The 12,831-nt window shown below is 50.0% G+C and overlaps 1 protein-coding gene and 1 long non-coding RNA gene across 6 annotated transcripts in view; one reads left to right on the top strand and one right to left on the bottom strand.

The window, feature by feature from the left end:
* ANK1 (ankyrin 1) overlaps positions 1–12,831 on the top strand; it is a 204,318-nt gene that overhangs the window by 23,007 nt on the left and 168,480 nt on the right. The window lies entirely within an intron of this gene.
* Positions 5,026–11,376, bottom strand: LOC140844771 (uncharacterized). The gene is made up of 3 exons (XR_012123261.1): positions 10,824–11,376; positions 9,729–9,893; positions 5,026–5,394 (listed from the first exon to the last, which is right to left on the bottom strand). It is a non-coding gene; the product is annotated as an uncharacterized lncRNA (long non-coding RNA).

Here is a 12,831-nt window from a genome sequence, read left to right as displayed (position 1 = left end):
TATGTTGAATAAAAGCAGGGAGAGTGGGCATCCTTGTCTTGTTCCTAATCTTAGGGAAACCTTTCACTTTCTCGCTGTTAAGCTTGATGTTGGCTGTGGGTTTGTCATATATGGCCTTTATTATGTTGAGGTACTTGCCCTCTATACCCATTTTGTTGAGAGTTTTTAGCATGAATGGATGTTGAATTTTGTCGAATTCTTTTTCAGCATCTATGGAGATGATCATGTGGTTTTTGTCCTTCTTTTTGTTGATGTGGTGGATGATGTTGATGGATTTTCAAATATTGTACCATCCTTGCATCCCTGAGATGAATCCCACTTGATCATAGTGTATGATCCTCTTGATGTATTTTTGAATTCGGTTTGCTAATACTTTGTTGAGTAGTTTTGCATCTGTGTTCATCAGGGATATTGGTCTGTAATTTTCTTTTTTTGTGGTGTCTTTGCCTGGTTTTGGTATTAGAGTGATGCTGGCTTTATAGAATGAGTTTGGAAGTATTCCCTCCTCTTCTATTTTTTGGAAAACTTTAAGGAGAATGGCTATTGTGTCTTCTCTAAATGTTTGATAAAATTCAGCAGTGAATCCATCTGGGTCAGGAGTTTTGTACTTGGGTAGTTTTTTGATTACCGATTCCATTTCATTGCTGGTAATTGGTCTGTTTAGATTTTCTGTTTCTTCCTTGGTCAGTCTTGGAAGGTTGTATTTTTCTAGAAAATTGTCCATTTCTTCTAGGTTATCCAGCTTGTTAGCATATAGATTTTCATAGTATTCTCTAATAATTCTTTATATTTTTGTGGTGTCCATCATGATTTTTCCTTTCTCATTTCGGATTCTGTTTATATGTGTAGATTCTCTTTTTCTCCTAATAAGTCTGACTACGGGTTTATCTATTTTGTTTATTTTCTCAAAGATCCAGCTCTTGGTTTCATTGATTTTTTCCATTGTTTTATTCTTCTCAATTTTATTTATTTCTTCTCTTATATTTATTATGTCCCTCCTTCTGCTGCCTTTGGGCCTCATTTATTCTTCTTTTTCCATAGTTTCAATAATTGTGAATTTAGACTATTCATTTGGGATTGTTCTTCCTTTTTTAAATAGGCGTGGGTTGCTATATACTTTCCTCTTAGAACTGCCTTCTCTGCGTCCCCCAGAAGTTGGGGCGTTGTGCTGTTTTCATTTGTTTCCATATATTGTCAAGCATGTTTTCTATCAAGGCTCTTAGGTGCCTGGCATACTAGCTTGCTGGGGCTGCCGTGACAAGGTACTGCACTGGGAGGCTTAAACAGCACATGCATTGTCTCACAGTTCTGAGGACCAGAAGTCTGAAGTCTGAGATCAGGTTGTTGGTTCGGTCTGTTCTTTCTAAGGGCTACATGGGAGAATCTGTTCCAGACCCGTTGCCTGGCTTCTGGAGGTTTGCTGGCAGTCATCCATGTTCCTTGGTTTGTACACACATCACCCCAACAGCCTTCACATTCACAAGCCATTCTCCTGCCTGCATGTCTGCCTGTGTGCAGATTTCCCCTCTGTGAAAGGACACCAGACATACTGAGTTGGAGCCTACCCGGATCTCATTTTAAGTTGATTACCTCTGTAAAGAACCTATTTCCAAATAAGGTCACATGCCGGGGTGCTGCTGGTGAGGAGTTCAACATACCTGTTTTGGGTGGAATACAATTCAGTGTGCCCCACAGGTCGCAAGCTGTGGATTGTTGCCTAGAAACCCTGGCTTTCTTTGGAGAGGGGCTCTGGGCTCCAGGATCTCTGGACTCTCAGAGCTGGTGGGGCATCTTCTCTTCCTGATGAGGAAATGGGCTCTGACGGGAAGGCCCTGTGGCTGCCGGAACCCCAGGCCAGTGGGCTTGCCCATGCCCACATGTCTCCTGATGGAGCAGGTAGGTGTGAGCGCAGACATGTCCACGGCCAGAGGGAGCAAAGGCAGAGGAAGGAAGCTTTTGGTGTGTGCCTGGTACTTTCACATCTAATTTAATTTTTATGAGAACATCTGTGCAGGAAATGATCATCCTCACTGTCTTCTTTGTTCTGTTGTGGGCATGTATGCATAACACAGACTTCCCCATCTTAACCAAGTGTCAGCGTGAAGTGCAGGGCATTAAGCACATTCACATTCCTGAGTGGCTATCACCACCATCATCCACAGATCCTTTTCAATGTGCAAACTCTGCCCCCATGAATCAACAACTTCCCTTTCCCTCTGCCCCAGACCCTCGACCCACCCTTACTGTCTGTCTCTATGAATTTGACCACCCTAGTTACATAAGTGGATATGTAAGTGGAATCATACACACCGTGTTTGTCCTTCTGTGACTGGCTTATTCACTCAGCATAATGTCCTCAAGGTTCACCCACATTGCAGCCTTCCTTTTGAAGGCTGAATAATATTCCATTGTACATATAGCAGCATCTTGCTTATCCACTCATCTACCAATGGGCACTTGGGTTGCTCCATGCTTTAGCTTCTGTGAATAATGCCACTGTGCACATGGTAACAAATATCTGTTCAACTAGGGTCTTTCTATTCTTTTATGTTCCCAGCAGTGGAATTGCTGGATCATTCTATTTTTACTTTTCTGAGGAACGACCATGTTGTTTTCCGCAGTGGCTGTGCCATTTTACATTCCTACCAGCAGAGCACAAGGGCCCCATTTTTCCACATCCTCGTCAACACTTGTTGTTTTCTGCTCTTTTGATAGCAGCCATCCTAATGGGTGTGAGGTGGGGTCTCACCATGAGTTTGATTGCATTCCCCTAATAAGTGATGTCGACCCTCTTTTCACATGCTTATTGGCCATATTCATGTATCTTCTTCGGAGAGATGTCTATTGAAGTCCTTTGTCCATTTTTTAGTCAGGTGGTTTGTTTTTTGCTGTTGTTGAGTCTCCACCCCATTTTAAGGATGAGAACATCAAGGCTCCGGGAGGTTAGGTGACTGCCAGATTGCACTTCCAGGTGGTAGAAGAGCTGGAATTGGGACCCCAGGGGGCCCACAGCAGAGTGGATCACTTTCCACTTTCCTGTGTGCTGCCTCAGCAGTGACTGCTTATATCCAGTGACTGGTTGGAGAGAGGGCGAAGAGGAGTGAGTCAGACCAGTAAGGATTTGCCGAAGCACCGACTGTCCATCCAGCCCTTGCTTACCTTCTGTGGGGGAGTTAGGAGGGCATATGCATAGCTCTGTCCTTCAGTGGCTTCCAGTACAGTTGGGAGAGGAGATTCTGACTCATAAATGAATCAGAAAACAACACAGGAATTATTTAAGGCCCACGTTGGTCTGAATAGGCAAATGGTGGTCTTAACTAAAGTCCCCAAGGAGTGGGTGTCAGGAGCAGAGAACATCGTGGGTCAGCACCCTGCCTGGCGGGAGCAGCTGGCTTTCTTGGGGTGTGTTCTGGAAGGAGACAAATGGACTTGCTCTGGGCCTAGCGGCTGCAGCAAGAGCCACTTCTTGGAGGCAATGACTAGCCAGACCATGAGTTTGGAGGACAAAGAGAAAAAAGGACGGGAAGGGACATGATCATTCAAGAGCCGGGGGCCTGGGGAAGCAGCTTGTCCTTGATCCTGGAAGGAGCTTCACCAAGGGGAGGCCCCGACCCACTGCTTCCAGCGGTGCCCTGTGCTGTGGGCACCCCTGGGAGGCAGAGCCCAGATGCTCTGGGCAGAGCACCACCAACGGGACCAAAGCCCCAGAGGTGGGGGCTGGTGCGTGTGCCAGGTCCGCCCCTCCCGCATCCTCGTCCAGCCCAGCTCTGGGTGGGCTCAGAATTTACTTCACTGACTTTCTCTCAAGCTGGTGTCTGCTCATTGTCCCAAGAAACAGGCCTCTCACTGACGCTTTTTCTCAAGACCACATGTTTCTCAGGCCTCTGGCAGCCAGGCAGAATGCCTGCAATTCTTCATGCAGCTCCTTCTGTGATCCATGGAGCGAGGGGTAAGCTAGAGGCTCCTCGATATTGTGGGGTCCGGAGTCCCCGAGTGACAGCAGTGAGGGCCCAGGGGATTCCGGATGGGAGTGGCACTGTCCCTGGAGCCTGGCATAGGGCACGACCTGTGATTGGGGCTCAGCGCGTGTGGTTTGAACGAACCGAAGTGAGTGGCTGATGGGGAAGGTAACTCTGCCTTGTTTTCAGAAGGGACTCAGGGTGGATTTGCCTAAAAAGAATGTGCCCATCAAAATCACTATATATTTTTTAAGCAGGCACTTTAGCGCTGCGGCCGCCGTCTGATCCCCTCTCCTTGGCACACCTGATTTCAGGGCCATTTGGAGAAGAACGGCAGGCCTGGCAAGGGCGGGGTGACTGCCGTGTTTGGCTGATCTCTCAGCCTCCTCCTCCCTCCCGTGTAGGGCAGAGAGAAGCCTCTTGTGGGGCCACCCTTGTGTCTCTTGCAGCAGGGTCTCTGGACCCCCAACTCCCAGTCTGGAGTGCTGTTGGGATCAGAGTTCGGTCCTCCCTAATCAACTGAGTTGGACTCTCTGGGGTCAGACTCATTGACTTTTTCTGGATCCTTTCTTCTTAGGTAGGTCTTTTGTACACTCTAACGCTCCAGAGCTATTGCACTAAGCGACCAGTGTTATTGTAAATGATGGGACACTGGCACCTGTGCCGGCGTGGGAGCTGTCAGTAAGGCCTGGTACCATTCTGACTGGACGTCTGCGTCTCGTGTGTGGTGGGAGCACACTGGCTCTGTGTTAGCTGACCACAGCCCACCGAGCTGCTGGCGGGTGGAAGGCATGCTGGCTTCAGGGGGCGCGGCCCTGGGGACCCTCTGCCGCATGGCCTCTTATGGGCAGCGCCTCAGCAGGTGCCTTCCCATACCCGGTGAGTGTGCCTGGCTCATCTCAGACAGCAGAGCGCAGGGGCCCGCCTCGGAATGGCTGAATCAAGACCAAGGAGGGTGGGGTCCCCAAATCTGCATGTTAAGCAGGATCCTTGATGATTCTTCTGCTCAGGAAAGTTCAAGAACCACAGCCTTCACCTCCCAGCCTGAGCCCTTCAAGTTTGGGAGGGAAGCTGGCTCCTGAGAGATGGGAGGGGCGTGTCCACGAGGAGCAGCTCGTTTTCTGATACCTCCCGGCTCCGGATTTGTGAGTCTTTCCCTCCTTTCTCAGCTGGGAAGCGTCACAAGGGAAACCGCTGTGTGCTGAGCTTCCCCGCTTGTCGTGCCGGAGCTCAGCGCTCCGGGCCTCATCTCCTCTCATGTCACTGGGGACCATGAAACCTTTCCAGCGCCTCTGCCGTGCACCTCCGTGTGGTCAGGACGTGCTGGGCCTGCTGCTGACGTCCTGGCCGTTCTGACCTGTCCTCACTCTCTGAGGCTCACCCGTCTCACGCCTTTGCCTTTTGTTCAAGAGGCCTCGGGTGAAATGTCTCCCATCTGAAAGTTTGAAGGACCAACATAAGCTTTTGTTCCAGGGGGGCTTTGCTCCCCTCCCCCAAACTTTCTAAGCCCTTTTGAAAAGATTCTGAACCAAACAGTTTGAGGCAGCCTCTCCCCATCCAAGGCTTTAGTGAGGATTGTAAATAATGAATCAGACCAGGGTCAATATCTTATGGCAAATGCTTTAAGATTCCTACCAGATGGAAGAGGTGCGCTGGCACATTTCTTAATTATTCACAAGATATATAAAGTTATAAATCATTCACGAGATGATAATAAATATGAATATTTCCACACATTGTCTGGAATCTGCATTCAGGCCTTGCACTTTGTGAAGGTCCCTGGGAAGACAAAGCCCTGAATAGCCCACATGACTTTGATGCAGTGCTTCCGAGCTGGGGGAGGTTTTGCTTCCCCCTCCTCCCCACCAGGGGGCATTTGGCAAAGTCTAGAAGCATTCAGCTTGTTGCAACTGGGTGTCCAGTGGGTAGAGGCTGGGGGTGCTGCTAAGCCTCCTGGACGCCCCACCCCCGCCCCCAGCAAAGAATGATCTACGTCCAAATAGCGGGGATGTGGAGAAACCCTATCTTCATACTTAGACTATTGTCATCCACACCTGCATTAGGAATATCATTCACCCGGCCAAAAATACCAGCAGACCTTCAACTCTGGGCCCAGTCCCAGGCCAGGACTGGGATACAGAGATGAGAAACGCTGTTATTTTAACAAAGTGCTACATAGCTTAGAGGGGGTGATGAAAAAGAAAACTGAGCAGGATAGTGAGTGATGTGTACCAAGTTGCTCAGAGACAGAGGATGGCATAACCCAGCCTGGGGGGCCAGGAGGGCTTCCCTGTGAAGGCCGTGCTTGAGTAGAATCCTCGAGCATAAATAGGGACTGATGGCAGCAGCAGGGCAGAGAGGTGGTGCTCCAGGCAGGGGACACAGCACATGCAAAGGCCTGGAGGGAGGACTTGGCATGGTTGGGAGCTGTGAGTGGATCCCCGTGGCTGAAACGGAGAGCATCTGGGAGCGGGGTGCTGCCAGATTCAGAATCCCTCTTTCCAGAAGCTTTGTTCCTTAGGCCTGTCCTGCAGCATTTTAAGAGACTTATATTGATGTTATGATACCAGCTAGATGCTGTGGGAAACGGGGCATGAACGCCTTGCTCTTGACTCGCCAGTGGTTCATTTATGAGCCAGCTCCCGTTCCCTTTGCGGTACTTTAGGGCTCCCTCAGTGTCTGCCCGTGTGGCAGGAGCGGCTCCTCATAGGACCAGAGGGGACAGGAGCACTGCCAGGGGTGTGAGGGCCAGCCCCCATGCCCTTCTCCTGGACACTGTGCTCCTGAGGGGTCTCTTCCTGGTACCTCTTACTGAACTGTCAGCAACATGCTTCTCTGCTGTCTGTCCTGGTGTTGGGCTCTGTCATCCCCCATCAGAATCAGTCGGTGAGATGGATGTAACAGTGACACAAGGATGGAAAATGGTGTAGTGGTTACTCAAAAAATTAAATAGACTCACTGTATGATCCATCAATTCCTCTTTTGGATACATACTCAAAAGAATCAAAAGCAGGGGCTCAAACAGATATTTGTCCACCCATGTTCACTGTGACATTAGTCACAGTAGCCAAATTGTGGAAACAATACAAGTGTCCACCAATAGATGAATAGATACCCACAATGTGGTCCATCCATACAGTGGAATATCATTCAGCCATAAAAAGGAAGGAAACTCTTATGCCCGCTACAACGCGGATGAACTTTGACAGCATTATGCTGAGTGAAAAATGAACCAGTCACCAAAAGACACATCCTATCTGATTCTAGTTACAGGAGGTGCCTGGAGTAATCATGCATAGAGACAGACAGTAAGGGGGTGTCCAGGGGCTGGGCAGGGGAAATGGGGAGTTGTTGATTAGTGGGGACAGAGTTTTAGTTTTGCAAATTGGAAGTAATCTCTGCATGGTGGTGGTGATGGCAGCCACGGACTGGGAATGTGCTCATGCCACCGAGCTGCACACTAGAACACAGTCGGGATGATACATGTTCTTATGCACATCTTACCACTATTTTAAAAAGAGAAAATAAAATTAAACTTGGGGAAAGATGAAGACATGGGACAAAGGAGAATTCGGGTTATCACTGGATGGCCCTGAGGATTTGCAAAGGAAAGTACGGAAAGAGAGGGCAGGCTCCAGACCCCCTGTGATGGAGTGTCTGCAGAGCTCCTTCAAGGTGCACAGGAGCCAATGTGGGGTGCATGCGCTGGAACGTGGGGACTGTGCACCTGCAGGACCAGGCTCCTCACTAGGGGCGGGTAGAGGAGGGTCCAAGCAGCCCAGCACAGGCCCTGAGGGACTAGCAGTCTCAGGGGCATCACCCACTTTAGACAGTTACTTAGAGCCCCTCCTCAGACCTGCTCAGAGAAGGCAGGCTAGGGGCATCTGCCGAATTAACTGTGGGGTTTATAGCAACGCACTCAGTGGCTCCTTCACAATGTGTAATACTGTTCCTATGAAAGAGCAAACTCCTTGGGGCTCTTGGCCAAGTTTTGAGTGCCTTCATCTAGGGGAGTGAAATCTGCTCGCCCTCACAAGAACGGTTCAGTTGCCCCGGGCATTTTGTGTTTCAGCCCTGACTAAAATGGAAAGCCTGCCCCAGCTCATGCCAACTAAGGCGTTTGTGCTTGTGAATCCAAGCGGGAAGCTTTAGGCTCTTTGTGCCCATTGATCTGAAGCTCACGGCACTATGGGAGGCCAGAGGACCTTAGGGGCATGGCCGAACCATGTCTGCAGCAATCATGCCCCCAGAGCTCAAGGGCCAGCCCCAGTTAGTTAAGACTTGTGGCTGGAACTGCAGCGTGGGTCAGCCGAGGGCACGGGAGACCCCTGGGTGGGCCCTGACATTTGCATCTTGTATGGACCTGGCACCTCGCTGAGAATAAAGATGGTAGAAGAGGATGGTATCCTGGGTGCCCAAGGGCCTGCAGACCGAGGGAGGCTGCTGGTTGCCCAGACCTCCGTCCTGTCGTGTTACCAGGCTGGTCAGTGCTCCACATCAGGGATGCACCTTTCCTGGGGGATGCGCTGTCTGGGCTGCAGAATGTTTACGAAGAAAACGTTGTAAAAAATCCAGGCGTTCAGCTCCTGCGCACCCAGGTCAGGGGAGCTGCGGGGCCCTGGAGGGAGGAGGAGAGGGGTGAGCAAGTCTCCAGGCCCGGTTGCTCTGCCCTCATGCCAGGACCCACAGGGTTATGGCTGGCGAAAGTTATGTGCATGAGGTAGGTGGTCAGAGTGGTCGTTGTCCCCTTCTGGGGGGCTCTCTGGGCTAAGGTCTCTGCAGGGCTTAATTTTCCTTCAATCTTCTCTTCCATTTTATTTATGAAGCAGTGACTGTGGCAGAGGAGGCCGTGGTCGGCTGTTTACAGCACAGCCGGAGCCTGGTGACCAGTGAACCCTGCCTCTGATGTCAGGCGGTTTCCGTATGCGAGGGCGGGTCAATGGCTGTGGGGTCCCTGGCGCTCTGCGGCTCCCCCAGCAATTGGGCACAGATGCCAGCAGCTCGCCTCTGCAGGGGACACTGTCCATAGCCCCCTGTAGCCACCAAAACGTCTCCTGGGTATTTAAATAAGGAAAACTTAGTATAGGCTTTTCCACATACAATCCAATGGGAGCAATAACATTCCATTTGGCTCTTAGAGGAATTGGTATTCTTAAATTTAGAGAAAGCATTTGACATGAGCCGACTCATTCTTCATACCTATCATTATGTAAGAGCCAGCCAGGCACTGACCTTCAGCACATCTTCAGTGCCAGGCTCAGAGGAACAGCTGAGAGAAAGAATGTTTGCTATTCCAGGAGGTAGGGAACCTCAGCCCTGGCTGTACAACCTGTATGATGATCATAGGCAGCTTTCTAGGCCTCAATTCTTCATCCACAAAGTGTGGTTTAGCAACACCCCATTGACAAGGGTGATACTCAGCATATTTACCAACTGGTCCAGCCAGGGCCGTAACCCACTGAAAGCTAAAACGCTGTGAACATTATCAAAAGCAAACAGTGTTAATATGCTTAATCAAATGCACGTATTAATATGCATGAATTTTTAAAAGCAAATCACCAAGCAGTAATGTTATATAAGCCATTCTAGTCAGAAAATAAATACTTACATACCAAAAATGACTGACAGGACAATCAGTGAGTCGTGCAGTTATGACATTACCTTTAGCTAGTGATTTTTCTGAGGAGGCATGCTAATAAAGTAAAATACAAGTTTCCTTTAAGATTTAGCAAGGAAAGCAGAAACCCAGGGAGAGGCTGAGAAACTCACCTCTCCCCGTGCCCTGCCCGATGGCAGTTCTTGAGCGTGTCTGCGGCATGGCTGACGGTCTGGAGGGCATGGGTTCAAGCCTGTGTCCTCCTGCTACAGAGTCGGTGTACACCTGGCTGTTGCTGGTGGGCTTGGTGAAGTCTGATAGACCAGGAGCATGGCGTCCTAGAGAGGGGAAAATAATGGTACCAAGTAAGAGCTAACAGCTGAATTAGCAGCAGAGTGGAGTCCCCAACCAGGCTGCTGCTTCTGGGGAGCTCTAAGGGATGTTAGCAGAGTGTGCTCCATGGTCTACCAAAAACCAAACTCAGCTCCATATGCAAACAAGGTTGGTGTTCCTTTACTGCAGGACATCTCTGTGCCTTTGCCCTGAACATTTCAGCTATGTGATGGGGTATATTCTGCAGTGTTCACAAACACTTTGACCATGGAAGCCTTGAATAACGGAGCACGTGGTAGTACTAGCTGCCACAGAATACACTTTGGGAAATGCTTATCTAGGATCACATGAAAGATGGTAAAACTCTGCATTTTGTAAAATGTGATTGTCAGCTCCTGTCTCATGGGAAGGAGAGCTTCATCCAGTGCACACCGTTGCACTCCTGGAGAGCTCATGCTGCCGAGGTTGGTGTCTGTCAGCTGGTCTCCTCCAAGAGCATGTTGCCCCGACAGGCCTCCTCCCAGCCACACCTGATGCCCTTTGGCTGCTGTTGATTTTTTCACTGAGCCATGGTTCTGGGGCCTTGCTAGTATTTCAGCCACTCATGCCAGAGATGCTAGGGTCAAGCATTTGTAAGGTTGTTGAAACGGCAAAGGGGTTATTTGGTAGCAGTGTTCGCTCTGTCCACAAACTGCTTGAGAATATTTGACATGCTTTACATAGTTTTTACTGGCAGTTTTGCAGGCATCTTGAAATCTGTTCATACGACCCTAGATGTTGCTCTCTGCATATCAGCAGAGGGGTGCCAAGGGCCTGCTTCACCCCCAACAGCTACTCATTTGGCCTACTGCAGCCCTGAGGGCCACCTCCTGGTGAAATTTCTTATTATCCTGTGCACTTACTTTATTTTCCCCATATTTAGGGGAAATGCCTACCTTGAAAATGACTTATTCAGTTCCAGGTACTGTCCTGTGAATGTTCCTTCTATTAAATAAATCCTTACAACAGTCATATGAGGTAGGTGCTTTGATGAGCCCAGGTTTGCAGATGAGGGACCTGAAGTTCAGTGAGGTTAAGTAACCTGCTCCTGTCACACAGCCCATGGTCCTGGAAAGGCCCTTAGCATCCAGGTGACTCCTGAGTGCATTCTTCAGGGTTCATTGTTTTATCCTGGCTATGCTTTTTAAAAGCGTGTTATATTTGACCTTGACTGTTCCTTGACTGCCTCGTTTCCTTGGACAGGGCCAATTGGGTCCCTTTGTGGATTGGGGTGCTTTTGTCAGTGCGCCCCAGCAATGGAGCTGGTCTAAGCCATGACAAGATTGCCCCGATTGCCCAGAGGCAGGCTCCAGGCGAAGCTGGGCTATCCAACATGGGGCATAAATCTTGAGCTATTCTTGGCCTGCAGAGACAAGATTTAATGATGTGGTTCCCTGGGCTTTGGAGAGGAGCGGGATGTTAGAGTGCCCACTGAGCGTGCAGGCTTCCCCACCCCCTCCCCTGCCCCGCCTGTCTCCTCCCTCTGGTGTGTCATAAATGTTTGAGCAGATCCTGTCTGTAGCTGTCTTGCTTGCTGAGGGCGGGGGTCGTGAGGGAGGTCCTTGCTCCAGATCCTTTTCTCCGACCATCTCTGGCTCCTCATTTTCCCTTCTTTAGTGAAAGGTAGGGAGGTGGATCCTTGATGGCAGAGGTCAGTCAGGGGACTGGCGATTTTCCCCTCTGGACTGTGGACCTGCTGATTCTTCTTGCTGACGGAGGCCAAGTCAGCTACCAGGCTGCCTTCTGTTCTTCCTACTGCTTGGAGTTGTAACTCAGTCCTCTAGAGGCCAGCAGACAGGCAGTTCATAGCCCGTGGTTTGAGACACTGCACAAGTAATTTCATTCCTGGCAACATTAGCCAGTGAGAAATCAATCAGTCAATAGACATTTATTGAGCACACAGTCTGTAACTGTCGAAAAGTAGCCACTAAAGCAATATGGATTTCAGAAGCTCAGACCAAGGTCTGGAAACACTCCCATAGGTACAGTGGGGCCTCCGCCTTCCACCCCGCCACCCAAGAGGCTTCGTCCTGCTGGACACCTGCACTGACTTCTGGTTCTCGGTTCTCCTGGAGCACCTGGAGGCCTCAGGGACCCCCGTGGGGCCACCGAGGCCCGTCGTCTTTGCACAGATGACCCCCCAGGATCCGATTCCACTGGTCCCCCGTCTAGTGGCTTCTCCTCTGGGGCACCATCTGTGAGCACGGCAGGACTGGTGCCTACGTGGCAGTTGACAGGAGGCTTTCTGCTCCTATTTCCATCACATGCCCCACCTCTGTTCCAAATCCTCTTCATCTCAGTGCCCATTATCACCCTCCTCCGGAAGCTTTCAACCACACCCACACAGGTAATGAGAGTGGCTAAGGCTCTCTCATTATTCAGTGCTTTGTAAACCGTATCTTGGGCGAGGTATCTTACAGAAAATGTCATTCAATCCCCATAGCAACCCTGTGAAGTCGGTCTGATTGTTGGCGTTCGTTCTCTGTTTTTTCAGACACAGAAACTAAGATGAACTTGCCCTGTATTTGATAGATGTTAAGTAGAAGGGCCAGAATTCAAACCAAATCTGCTTGACCTTGGAGCCCAGGCCCTTGATCACCAAGCCTTCAGAGGCCCCTCAACGTCAGTGCTCACTGTCTGAGGGGCCCACCTGGCACTTGGTGTCCGTGACTGTGTCATTGTTGTCTCTCTGTGGGTCATGCTCGCTACTCCAGCAAGACTCAGAACAACTTGAGGGATGCCCCCCATGCCTCCCCTGGGCTTGCACGTGGAAAGAGGTGCCAAATAAATGTTTCTTGACAGCTGATGCAGCTGCTCCCACTCTTGGCCAAGGTGGGTTGGTAACTGACCCCTCAATATCTGAGCACAAAGGAATGAGTCAGAGAGGGGATTCATAGTGGGGTA

Source organism: Manis javanica, chromosome 12 (genome assembly GCF_040802235.1).
Source record: "Manis javanica isolate MJ-LG chromosome 12, MJ_LKY, whole genome shotgun sequence".
NCBI classification, from domain to species: Eukaryota; Metazoa; Chordata; class Mammalia; order Pholidota; family Manidae; genus Manis; species Manis javanica.
Note: the sequence above shows the minus strand (reverse complement) of the source record. Positions and strands in the feature narration are given on the sequence as shown.